Genomic DNA, 13,179 nt, shown 5'->3' with positions numbered 1-13,179 from the left:
TGCGACTCGGCTCCCGCCGCCGCCCGTCGCGCTGCGCGTCCCGCTCCGGAGCCGTTGGCCGCCGCGGAATTTCAAACCGAGCGCCGAGGCGGAGCGGCCCCGCGATTGGCGCCTCGCCCCGTCGCTCCGCGCGCGGCCCCGCCCCCGCCCCGCCCCGCCCGCCCCGCCCCCGGCGGCGGTCGCGGCTGCGCACTCGGGACAGGGCGCGCCGGCCCGAGGCGGGGGCGGCAGTCGGCGTCTGCGCGTGCGCGGCCCGGAGGCGGTGGCTGCCCCGCTCGCCACGGGCGGTTTGCGTTCGAAGCGCGCGGCGCGGGGGCCGCCGGGAAGGAGCCGCCCCGCGGGAGGCGCGCGGGGTGGGGGGAGGGGGGAGGGGAGGGGGGAGGGGGGACCCCGGCGACCCAGCGACCCCGGGGCGCGCCCCGCCCCCCCCCCCCCCCGCGCGGGTCCGCCCGGCGCCCTGAGGTGGTTTCCCAGCCCCGGCGCGGGTGGAGCCGCCCGCGGACTCGGGGCGTCGCCGGGGAGCTCGGCCGGCCCCGCCTGCGTGTCCCCCGCGGCCGCGTCTCCCGCCCCAGGGCGCCAACCTCAGCTCACGTTAGGTTGCCGGAGCGGTGTCTGTTGTGCTCGTCCAGTTCAAGAGCTTTTTTTTTTTTTTAAAGATTTATCTGTGTATTTATGCAGGGCCGGGGAGAGGCTGGCCCGCGCCCACCCCACGCGGGCTTGTGGGCCCCACCCCGCGCCAGGCCGAGCCCCGGGACGCTGGGGAAGACAAACCCGCCCGCCAGAGGGAGGGTGGCCGGGCCGGAGGGTGGGTCAGCCGCTGGGTTGGCAGAAAAACCAGACACGTGGGCCTCGGGGGGCCCCTCTCCTGCGCGCCTCGGGCTCCCCGGCTCCTGGCGGCAGCTCTCAGGTGCCGTCTGGGGTTCCTGATCCGCAGATCGGGTGGGAGGCATTTAAAACTTTGTCTCCCACTTTTCTCCCCGAGCTGTCCGTTTCCTCATCTCCCCTTCCCTGGTCAATAAACCTTTCATGAACCTCTCGCGTGCGCCTGCAGTGCAGCATTGGTAAGTCCTTTTAAGCGCGCGGGTGAGGACCCACAGCCAGGCCCCCCGTTTGTACCGGGGCTGCCTACAACAGTTTGGCGCCCAGCGTGGTTTCCAAGTTACGCCCGCGGTGGAGCAGCCCAAAGTAACATTCCTGGCTGGTCACCATAAGCGCACTAGTTCTGCAGGACTCGCAGTGTCATATTTGTCTCAAGTCCTGAAAAGTCTGTTTTTTCCCTGTGCGTACAGCCCTTGTGGGTGCGTTTTTGACTCAACTATGGCCGCAACCATGAGCCTATACAGTTTCATCCCTAGCCTGAGTTCTTTCAGTTTCCTTCCAGCCTTGAATTTGAGTAGCCTGCTTCCATTAAATATCACCGCCAGTTTCATTAATGTAAATAATTTGATGAAGCCTGGTGCATGGCACGTGATTTCACTATTGTGTCCATACATGGGTGGGTTACAAGCCATCCCTTTACAGTCCGTGCTTCTGGGTGTTTTTTGGTGATATGTGTAAGCGCCGTTTGCTACATTCTTGTTTCTGTGAGAGGCAGATGTTCTACTTCACATACTGAGAATGTGCAACTGTTAGGGGGAAAGGATGTCCTGAGCTAATCCCATACAGGCTTTGTGGACCCCACCCCCACTCCAGACTAAAGCCATCAAGACTCTGGGAAAGACAAATCCCATCACCGCCAAAGGGAAGGTGGCTGGGACCTGAGGGTGGAGTTGGGCAGCCAGGTTGGATATAAAAACCAAACACGTGGGCCTTGCTCGCTCTCTGGCTCGCGATCGCTCGCCTCCTGGCTTCACGGCTCCTGGCTGGCGGCCAACTCTGAGAGCGCCATTTTGGGATTCCTGATCGGCGGATTGGGTAGGACTCATTTAAAACTTTGTCTCCCACTTTTCTCCCCGAGCTGTACATTTCCTCATTTCCCCTTCCCTTGTAAATAAACCTTTTATTAACCTTTCGCGTGTGCCTGCAGTAGAGCATTGATAAGTCCTTTTAAGCGCGCGGGTGAGGACCCACAGCCAGGCACCCCGTTTGTATCGGGGTTGCTCTACAACACAACAACACATTCAGGCTCTTAACTTAGCCATGCAACAACAAATCCAGGCTTTTAACCTGGCCATACAACAACAACATCAGGCCTTTGATTTAACTATTAAGTGCATGAGGGATGAGAACCGTAGCATCTTTGAGTCAGTTTATAAAAGCATACAAGATCACGCTTTTAAAAGTATGCAGGACCGGCTAGAGGTCGCCCTCCATAAATTGGATATGGCAGAGGCTCAGCTGATGGCACAGAGAAAGGATAAACCTTCCCCTTCCCATGAGGACTGCCAGCGAGCAGAGTTAGAAGAGGAGGAGCATCATATTTTAAATACTTTAAATACATCAGGACAAAATCCTCTTCCATGTGACAAGGCCCCTCCCGTGCAGACCCCTGAGGCTGCACAGCCTCCACTGCCCTCTGGGGAGGACACTAAAATGGCGTCTCCTCCCCACACTAGACTCGGCACCCATTTTGGCAGGAAGGATCACCCTGAGGCAGGACAGTTTCCCCTTCGCCAGATGCCAATGGGTGGCTTGAATGAACATGGGAGATCTACTGGGTACTTCTGGTCGCACCATCCTTTCAGTGCTGCGGAACTCCTAACTTGGAGGAGCTCTGTTCCCCGTACCGGCAGGCTCCAAAGAGGATGGCGAACTTGTGTGCCTCTATCTTCGTCTCCCACCGCCCTAACTGGGCAGATATACAGTCCAGGCTGCATACTTTATTAACGCTGGATGAGCAGAGGATGGTATTCAGGAAAGCCAGGGAGGAGGCTGACCCTCTCCACCAACAGGATAGGCAGTCCCCAGAGCCGGAGGTGGTTGTCCCAGAGGGAGATCCTGGATGGGACCCTAACAATGGAGGAACGGCGATGTGGGAGCTGTATAAAAAATGTTTATTGGTAGGACTGCAGCAGGGGATCCCCAAACAAAAAAACTTTAACAAAATACTGCAACTCGAGCAAGGAGCTAATGAGGATCCGTCAGAGTTCCTTGAGAGGATTATTCAAACTTACACTAACCACACGGACATAAACCCAGATGCCCCAGAAAATGCTCGTCTGATCACTACGGCTTTCATTACCCACAGTGTCCCAGACATAAAGAAAAAGTTAGCTAAGGTGGACGGCGTCACTGAGATGAGTCCGTCCCAGGTAGTGGACCTGGCATTCAGGGTGTATAATAATAGAGAGCACAGGAGACCGAAACCTGCGACTGCTTTCTTACAAAGAGAGCACAGGACAGGGTTTCAGGGAAACAGTAATGGACAGAGACGTGAACCCCTAGGAAGAAATCAGTGTGCTTTCTGTAGGGAAGAGGGACATTGGAAGTAAGTTGTCCCAGGTTACAGGGAAGTGGCAGATGCAATAATTACAGAAGGCAGCATAGAAGACAGAGAACCCTAAGATATGATGATTCACGTAGGGGTTATAGGAGGGAAGATAGAAGGAGCACACAGAACCAGGAACCAAGGAGAGAGGAAAGAAGACAGATGTTAGCACAGAGTAGAGGCTCAGATGATGACAGGGAATACAGACAGAGAAGGAATCGAGAGCCCAGCACAGAGGACAGGAGACAAGTAATAGCACAGAGTAGAGCCTCAGGTGAAGATAGGAGGGAATACAGACAGAGTAGAAGGAATCTAGAGCCAAGTGCAGAGGAGAGGAGACAAATGATAGTTCATGGAGAAGGTTCAGATGGAGAATAGGGGTGCCCGGGGGCTCCACTAGATCTAGAGAAGCCCATTAGAATAACCCCCTCAGAGCCCCGGGTAACCCTCGCTGTGGGGGATCGTCTGATTGATTTCTTGGTGGACACTGGAGCGACATACTCAGTTTTGAATTCAAAATTAACTAAAATGAGCAAAGAGACTGCAGCAGTCACTGGGATTACGAGAAGGCCACAACAGAAAGCCTTCCTGCAACCTTTGGAGTGCCGGCCGGGCACCACACAGCTCCAGCTCAGCTTCCTGTACATGGAAGAGTGTCCAATCCCTCTACCTGGTCGCGACCTTTTAAGTAAGCTCAACGCACGAATTATATTCTCACCAAAACATCAGAGGCTTCACCTACAGGTGCCTCCAGAGCATGCTCTGCTGTTCCAGATGTTGCTTACTCAAGATGCTCCACCGAAAGGTGAAATTTTACCTCCAGAAATTGTTGAAAGAGTAAGGAAATGGGTTTGGGCTGATGGAACCCCAGGACGTACGAAAAATGCAGAGCCTGTAAAGATAGAAGTGATAGAGGGGAGCAGAACCCTGAGGAGGAAGCAATACCCCTCAAAGGAGGAGGTCTTGAGGGGAATGGAGCCAGTATTGAAAAGGTTCCTTCAATGTGGACTCATTCGGCCCTGTCGCTCACCGTATAACACTCCGATTCTGCCAGTGAAGAAACCCCAGACAGGCGAGTACCGTTTCGTCCAAGATTTAAGGGCCATGAATGACATTGTTGGGGATTTACATCCCACCGTGCCTAATCCCTACACCCTATTAACTGCCATACCTGGTGACTTTGGGTGGTTTTCGGTATTAGACCTGAAGGATGCCTTTTTCTGTATCCCAATAGATGTCCAGGACCAACCGCTTTTTGCCTTCGAGTGGCAAGACCCTAAGTGCAGAGCACTCTCCAGTATTGCTGGACTGTGCTTCCACAGGGCTGTAAGAACTCCCCAACTATTTTTGGGGAAATACTGGCCAGGGATCTCAGGAAGGTTCAATTAAACCAGGGCGTCTTGTTGCAATACGTAGATGATTTATTGATTGCAAGTCCAGCTACAAATCTTGTCTGGAAAATACCATAGTGGTACTGAACCACCTGGCAGAATGTGGCTATAAGGTGTCACCTCAAAAGGCACAGATCTGTAAACAAACGGTGACGTATTTGGGGTGTGAAATCAAGAAAGGCAGACGGAGCCTGATGACGGAAAGGAAACAAGTAATTTCAGCCCTTAAAGTCCCCAGCAACCGGCGACAGTTGCGCGGATTTTTGGGTATGGCTGGGTTTTGCAGCATTTGGATTCCTAACTTTGAATTAATAGCAAAACCCTTATATGAAGCTCTCAAAGGCCTGGACTCTGAACCTTTGTCTTGGACCCCAGAATGTCAAAATGCCTTTGATGAAATAAAAGTAAAGTTGATCTCAGCACCAGCACTGGGGCTTCCGGATCTTAGGAAGCCATTCAAACTTTATGTGCATGAGAGACAGGGTGTTGGCCTTGGAGTACTCATCCAATTGTTGGGACCAGAAATGCAGCCCGTTGCGTATCTGTCCAAACAATTGGACCACACCACCAAGGGATGGCCTCCATGCTTGCGTGCTGTGGCTGCCACTTGTGACCTCCTACACGAGGCGGAGAAGTTGACATTGGGTCAGCCCATCACCGTGTGTGTGCCACATCAGGGCTTGACATTGCTGGAGCAGAAGGGTGGACTTTGGTTGACCGCCGGGCGAATGGGAAAATATCAAGCAGCTCTGTTGGACAATCCTCATGTGAAGCTGCAGGTTTCTAACTCCCTGAATCCCGCCACACTGCTTCCAGCAATGCAGACGGACCTGAGGATGACACTTTAATCCACAACTGTTTAGAAACCATAGGCACAGTGTATGCCAGCCGACCAGATCTGACTGACCAGCCTCTGCCGGATCCAGAGTGGGAGCTATTTACGGATGGCAGCAGCTTCATGGACCAAGGCCGTCGATGTGCTGGATATGCAGTGGTGACGCTCAGAACACCGTGGAGGCCAAGGCTCTTCCGGCAGGTACATCAGCGCAAAAAGCCGAATTAATAGCCCTGACCCGTGCACTGGAACTCTCGAAAGGTAAAAGAGTCAATATATTTACTGACTCCAAGTACTCTTTTATGATTCTCCACACGCATGGGGCCATTTGGAAGGAGCAGGGACTTCTTACTGCCAGTCACAAGGACGTCAAACATCCATTAGAAATCCTGGCCCTGTTGGGCCTCCCCGGTGGCGCAGCGGTTGAGCGCTGGGTTGCGGGGCTGCCCGCGGCCTCTGCAGCGTCGGTTCGATCCCCGGCTGCTCCCCGGCCGCGGGAGGAGGGTCCCACATGGCGCGCAGACCTCTCCTGCCGCCCGCTGCTCCCCTCAGCAGTGTCCTTCGGTCCTTCTGCCTGCTCTGCTCCCCGCTCTGGCTCTGGTGAATCCTCTCACCCTCCCGCGCTTCTGACTGTCCCCAGTGCTTGTATAAATAAAAATAAATAAATCTTTAAAAAAGAAAGAAAGAAAGAAAGAAATCCTGGCCCTGTTAAAGGCAGTAGCTTTACCATCAGCTGTTGCCATGATGCACTCTCCTGGCCACCAAAAGGGTGGGTCTGACATGGCAAAGGGCAACAGGGCAGCCGATAGGGGTGGCTAAGGCCGCTGCCCGTTCTGCCCTCCAGGGTGCACTCATCCCTCTTGTGGACCTGACTCAGTATGCCCTGAGTACACCGAGCGGGACGAGGAGAGAGCTCGTGCATGGGGTTACTGAGTTGGACCCCAGCTCTACCTGGAGAGTAAACTCCCATGGGGTGATCCTCCTCCTGGAGGCCCTGGTGTATCCGGTGCTAAAACATCTTCACGAAGGATCTCACTATGGGAGAGATGCCTTATTAGATTCAGTGCACCCATATTTGAAGGGCCCGTATTTACACAAAATAGCGCAACGGATCACCCGAGGTTGTGAATTATGTGCCAGGAATAACCCCAAGACTGACTCCCACCCTAAAGCCATTGGGGTTCAATATCGGGGCAAGTGCCCTTTTGAGGACTGGCAGGTGGACTTTACACAAATGCCTAGAACAACAGGCAACTTCAAATATCTCTTGGTTTCTGTGGATACGTTCTCGGGGTGGGTGGAAGCATTTCCCACAAAGACGGAAAAAGCTTCCGAGGTTGTAAAACAGCTGCTGAAGGAGATAATCCCTCGCTTTGGGCTGCCGGACTCCATCCAGAGTGATAATGGGCCGGCATGTGTCTCTGACGTCACTCACGCAGTGAGCAGGGCGTTACAGATCAGCTAGAAATTGCATGCTGCGTGGAGACCGCAGTCTTCCGGGCAAACAGAAAAGATGAACCACACCTTGAAGAAAACCTTGGCAAAACTGTGCCAAGAAACACAGCTTCGTTGGGACCAGGTACTATCCCTTGCCCTCCTCCGCATAAGAGTGGCACCTAGAAGTGGGCTACAAGGAAGCCCCTTTGAGATTGTGTTCGGAAGACCCTTCCAGGCCTCCGTTCCAAAAGCCAGTCCGGACATAGCACAAGATTGCCGGATCACACCATATGTGAAACACATCCAGGAGGTTCTGGCAGTAATTCACAACTCTGCAGCCTCGAGGATCTCTATGCCTCCTGATCAGCCATTGCATCCCTCAGACCTGGAGATCTGGTCTTACTGAAGACCTGGCAGAGCGGGGATGCCCAAAACCAGCTGTCAGAAAAATGGACTGGTCCCTAGGATGTCTTGTTGAGCACACATACTCCTCTGACACTTGCAGGCATAAAACCCTGGGCACATCATTCCAGAGTTAAGAAAGCCCCAGGAGGAAGTGACCCAGAGACGAAGTCCCACTGGCCTTGTGAACCCATTGAGGACTTGAGATATTTGTTTAAGAAACAGACAAAAACTTGAATGTTACTGACTTCTTTTCCAGTTATTGCTGCAGGATACCCAAGGACTCGCTTTTTCTGAAGAAACCCTGAGAAAACTAACATGCTCTAACCAATCTTCTTCCTTTCAAAGTTTAGGAGACGTGAAATAACATCTAGGATCACACATAGGCTGCCGGTATTTTTTTTTTTTTACACAGAAAGGCGTTCAATCTTGAATTTGGTATTTCTTTAACTTTTGTTTTTTACTTTGAGATTTTTTTTTCTTTTCTCTGCTTGTTTTTGTTACTTTAGCCTATGAGTGAAACTGCAGTTGTATGAGATACCCCACGCGTGATACATGGTAACTAAAGAGCTTTTGTGTCTATGTGTTGTATGTCTGTATGTCCTTTCCTTGTGTCCCTGTCTTGACCTCCAGTGGTTGACAAATGGGTACACATGGTGCCCATAGACATTGAAGAAAAAAAAAAGTCTCCAGTTATGAGGAAACACAAAGGTTATGGTTTGATTGTCAACATTGTGCTCCTGAACTAAGCCGGTGCCTTCATAAAGATTGAACATTGTTGTTTCTGTTATTTTTCTGGTATTTATGGCCAAGCTTCCCAGAAATCTAAATTCAAGTACAAATTTGGTGGCCTGTCATTTGGCTGATGCAAGGAAATTTTGTGGAACCTCAGTAGAGCTCCTGAGACACTCCACAAAGTTTCTCCCTTTCCTCCTGGGAAAGGCATTAGATGAATTTGTTCTATTTGGCTCACCTAGTAGAGTAAACCTAAAAGGGAAGCATTGTCACTTGGGAAAACGGGTAACACCATGACCTGATGTGAATGTAAATTGTCAATGATGATTGTCACCTTGTCATAGTGTATACTTCAATTGCTTAATATCTACAGGAATTGTTTCTGGAAATATAGGGAGAAAAGGTCTCAAAAGATTCCTATTGATGGAACTGTTGAGAGTAAAACTTTCCTACTAAGGACTGAACAGACTTGGAAATACACCTGATATTTACTAAGTTTTCTTTGACATAATACTGATAAATTTTTTTTTGCATTTTGTTCTGAATCCACAAAGTTTTCTTGTTTTGGTGACCAGGATCTGCAGCAAGGTTGCAATTTTTTTTTTCCAGCAAAGCTAACTTGTGTTTGCATTTTCTCTCCCCTTGATACCAACACAGCATAAACATAGTGGTAGTAATCTTTTACTACTTATCTCAGAGTCGGTTTTTGCATAACTTCCATAGGGATTTTGTTTGCTTAAACTGAAAAAAATTGGACGTGAGTTTGATTGGGTGGCTTTGCGTGGAGCTCTTCCAGAAAGTTGAAACAGAGCTGAACCAAGAAGAGGAGAACCTGTTTGCTTTGTTCATAGGGCTCCAGAGACCTCCAAAGAAGGTGAGGAAGCTGCCTCCATGTGCAGGACTGGACAGCCCGGCCAACGAAAAGTCCCTGGTGCCCTCGAGAAGAGGAAAGCCCAGGTGGAGTCTGATGAGACCAGCTTTGTTCCTGAAGCCTACATGGACCGGATGCCAACGGTTCTCTCTGATCCTATATGGAGTATTCCAACGAAGCCAGCTGAAATTGCTGCTTAGTTATTTTGCCCTGTGATTTTATGCAAAAATAGGCAATATGGTTTAAAAGTAGATTTAGTTTGCAAACTTTTGCTATGCTGTTCAAAAAAATTTGGGATCAAGGTTGAGAGAATTTGTTTTTACCTAAGTTGAACCATTTTAAGATTTTTTTTCCTATGATTTTGATATATTTGCTGTCTTGTTCTGGCTAATGCCTCCAGATGTTTTCTTTCGGCTTGGACTGATGAACTGTTTCATCAGTTTCCTGTTTTCCAGGACTGGAGGACTTTTGCTTTCCACAATGGACAATACCTGGAGGGACTGGTTTTCCTTCACACTGGAACCCTGGAAAATTTTCATCTGAGACTATATCGCAGCATCCATATGTTTGATCTTCATCACCATGGAAATGGTGGCAAAAAGTGAAAGGGGGGAATTGTTAGGGAGAAAGGATGTCCTGAGCTAATCCCATACAGGCTTTGTGGACCCCACCCCCATCAAGACATTGGGAAAGACAAATCCCGTCACCACCAAAGGGAAGGTGGCTGGACCTGAGGGTGGAGTTAAGCAGCCAGGGTTGGCAAAAAAACTAGACACGTGGGCCTTGGGGGGCGAGCGAAACCGAGCCCCCTGGCTTCAGGGCTCCTGGCTCGCGCCAGCTCTCAGGTGCCATTTGGGATTCCAGATCGGCGGATCGGGTAGGACGCATTTAAAACTTTGTCTCCCACTTTTCTCCCAGAGCTGTACATTTCCTCACTTGCCCTTCCCTTGTCAATAAACCTTTTATTAACCTTTCGCGTGCGCCTGCAGCAGAGCATGGATAAGTCCTTTTAAGCGCGCGGGTGAGGACCCACAGCCAGGCCCCCCGTTTTGTATGAGGGCTGCCCTGCAACACAAGCACTGGGCACAGTCAGAAGCGCGGGAGGGTGAGAGGATTCCCCAGAGCCAGAGCGGGGAGCAGAGCAGGCAGAAGGACCGAAGCACACTGCTGAGGGGAGCAGCGGGCGGCAGGGGAGGTCTGCGCGCCATGCGGGACCCTCCTCCGGTGGCCGGGGAGCAGCCGGGGATCGAACCGGCGCCGCAGAGGCCGCGGGCAGCTTCACAGCCCAGCGCTCAGCCGCTGCGCCCCCGGGAAGGCCCCACAATTTAATATCTTTATCCATCAATCTCTGCGGCTTGCAGTTTCCCCAGACCCGTCACCGCCGCGCGCGGAGCCGCCCTGAGCGAAGAGGCGCTGGGCAGCCGGGCGCAGACGGCGCTCGCAGTGAGCGGGTTGGGAGCGCCCGGGCGGGCGGCAGCATTTCTCTCCTTCTACTCACCTGCCTGCTGTTTCCTTCTCCTCCCGGGCCCATTGTCCAGCCCCTCTCCAAGCAGAGGACAAGCGCGGGTCAGCGGCTCCGCCGGATGGAAACGTCGTTTTAGTCCCTTCGCCCTGGACCTGCTCTGATGTTTTCCTTGAATTATTTTCTGGCAGTTATTCATCCCCCTCCCCCACCCCACCCCCGGGGGCACCCCTGGAAGCCCCTCTCCCGCCTCGGCGGCCCGCACTAACCGCACAAGCTGCTCGCCAGCCTCACAGGCCAGGGTGCCACCTGCAGCTGCGTGTCCACAAGCGACGCCGCGCTCTTCGCCCGCGCCTCCTGGCAAACGGCCACTTCTCTGAATTTTCATTTGCCTCCAAAATATAAAGGATGGTTGTTTCACCTTCAGGACCTTGTTTTCCTTCACTTTCAGAGCTTCACTGGCGCTCGCAATGTCCTTTACAACTGTCGGCGGCAGCAGTGTGCACACCGAACACCCACACACCTAATAGCTGCATGAGTGCTCTCAGTTTACTGTTACACGTACTACTATTATATCGTGAATCACCATAGCAATGTAGGGTATGATATGTGATCATACCGCTTTTTGGTTTTACTTGCACTATGTTCATTTTTTTTTAAGATTTATTTATGCACACAAGAGCTGGGGTACAGGCCAGAGATGCAGGGGGTGAGAGGACCCACCAGAGGCAGAGCGGGGAGCAGAACAGGCAGACTGACTGAAATCCACTGCTGAGGGGAGCAGCGGGTGAGGCAGGAGAGGTCTGCTGGGCCCTGTGGGTTGCTCTCTGGCCGGCCGGGTATCGAACTCCTGCTGTAGAGGCTGCAGATTGCTTCACAGTGTGGTTTTTAGCCCTTAGCACCACCAGGGAGGCCCACACTCTGTTGATGAACTTGAGATTTTCAGAAAGCTTCAAAAACTGTGAGCTCAGACATGTTTCCAGGGCCGCTGCTGCTGTCGGTGTCTGGACACCACCTCCTGTTAGCACATCTTTTACACATCCACACACTGGAGTTCTGCAGCTAACAAAGCCACGCAGCTAACAAATCTATGTGATGTTCCTTCAGAGCATACACTCAGGATGTGAAACACTGGTGAGTATAGAAACTTAGGACCCTCCTCCAGGGTCACATTGTACTTCCTTTGGACAGCACTGCTCTGGAGTTCAGTTTAATGCAAAGCCATTGTTTATTCACTTGGCCATTGTACCTTTTTCTCTGCCACATATTCATTCTACAAACTAACAGCCCAGTCAGCCAAGTCTTTGATCTTAAACACTAACTTGACAGAGCATTGTCAAAATTAGACACTTGAGGTATGCGGTTACCTTAGCATATACCCTGATGCAAAATGCAAATCAAAACTACAATGAGATACCATCTCACGCCAGTGAGAATGGCACATATTAAAAAAACTAGCAACAAATGTTGGCGAGGATGTGGAGAAAAAGGAACTCTCCTGCACTGCTGGTGGGAGTGCAAACTGGTCCAACCACCATGGAGAGCTGTGTGGAGATTCCTCGACCTGCTAAAGATGGAGCTTCCATAGGATCCAGCAATTCCACTCCTGGGTATTTATCCAAATGACACAGAAACATCAATTCAAAAGGGCACCTGCACCCCTATGTTTACAGCAGCACTGTCTACAATAGCTAAGCTTTGGAAATAACCCAAATGCCCAAAAACAGATGACTGGATCAAGAAGGTGTGGTACATGTACACAATGGAATATTACTCAGCAGCGCAGGTTCGATCCCCGGCAGCCAGGCGAGGGTCCCACATGGCGCGCAGACCTCTCCTGCCGCCCGCTGCTCCCCTCAGCAGTGTCCTTCGGTCCTTCTGCCTGCTCTGCTCCCCGCTCTGGCTCTGGGGAATCCTCTCACCCTCCTGCGCTTCTGACTGTACCCAGTGCTTGTATAAATAAATAAATCTTTAAAAAAAAAAAAATGTCAGTAAGCACTCACACAGACTTCAAACCATACTACAAGGTCACATTAACCAAAACAGTATGGTATTGAAATAGACACATGGGCTAATGGGATAGAGCTGAGAGCCCAGAAATAAACCCACGTTTGTATGGACTGTTAATCTACAACAAAGGAGCCTCGAGTATTCAGCGGAGAAAGTCTTCTACAAATGGTGTTGGGAAAAACTGGTTACATGCAAAAAAAATGAAACCACACACTATGCCACACTACACAAAAAAACTAATTAAAAATGTAGTAAGACTTGGATGTAAGGCTATAAATACATAGAAGAAAGCATAGTCAAAACACTCCATAATAGAGGGATGTCTTTGGGGGCGCAAAGTCAATGGCAAGGGAAATAGGCAAAATTAAACAAACGGAGCTACACTGAGCGAAAAAGCTTCTGCGTGGCTAACGGAAGTACCATCAGAAAAGACACCCCACTGAATGGGAGAAAATAGATGTATACCCTACCTCCAACAATGGGCTAATACCTGAGAGCTCAACAAACTCACAGAACTCAGAAAGAAAATAACTCAGTCAAAAAAATAGTCAAAAGAGGTAAAGACACTTTTCCACAGAAGGCAGAGATAGCCAAGAGGCACATGAAAAA

Source organism: Talpa occidentalis, unplaced genomic scaffold, assembly GCF_014898055.3.
Source record: "Talpa occidentalis isolate TD23 unplaced genomic scaffold, MPIMG_talOcc4v2.1 talOcc4.14, whole genome shotgun sequence".
NCBI classification, from domain to species: Eukaryota; Metazoa; Chordata; class Mammalia; order Eulipotyphla; family Talpidae; genus Talpa; species Talpa occidentalis.
Note: the sequence above shows the minus strand (reverse complement) of the source record.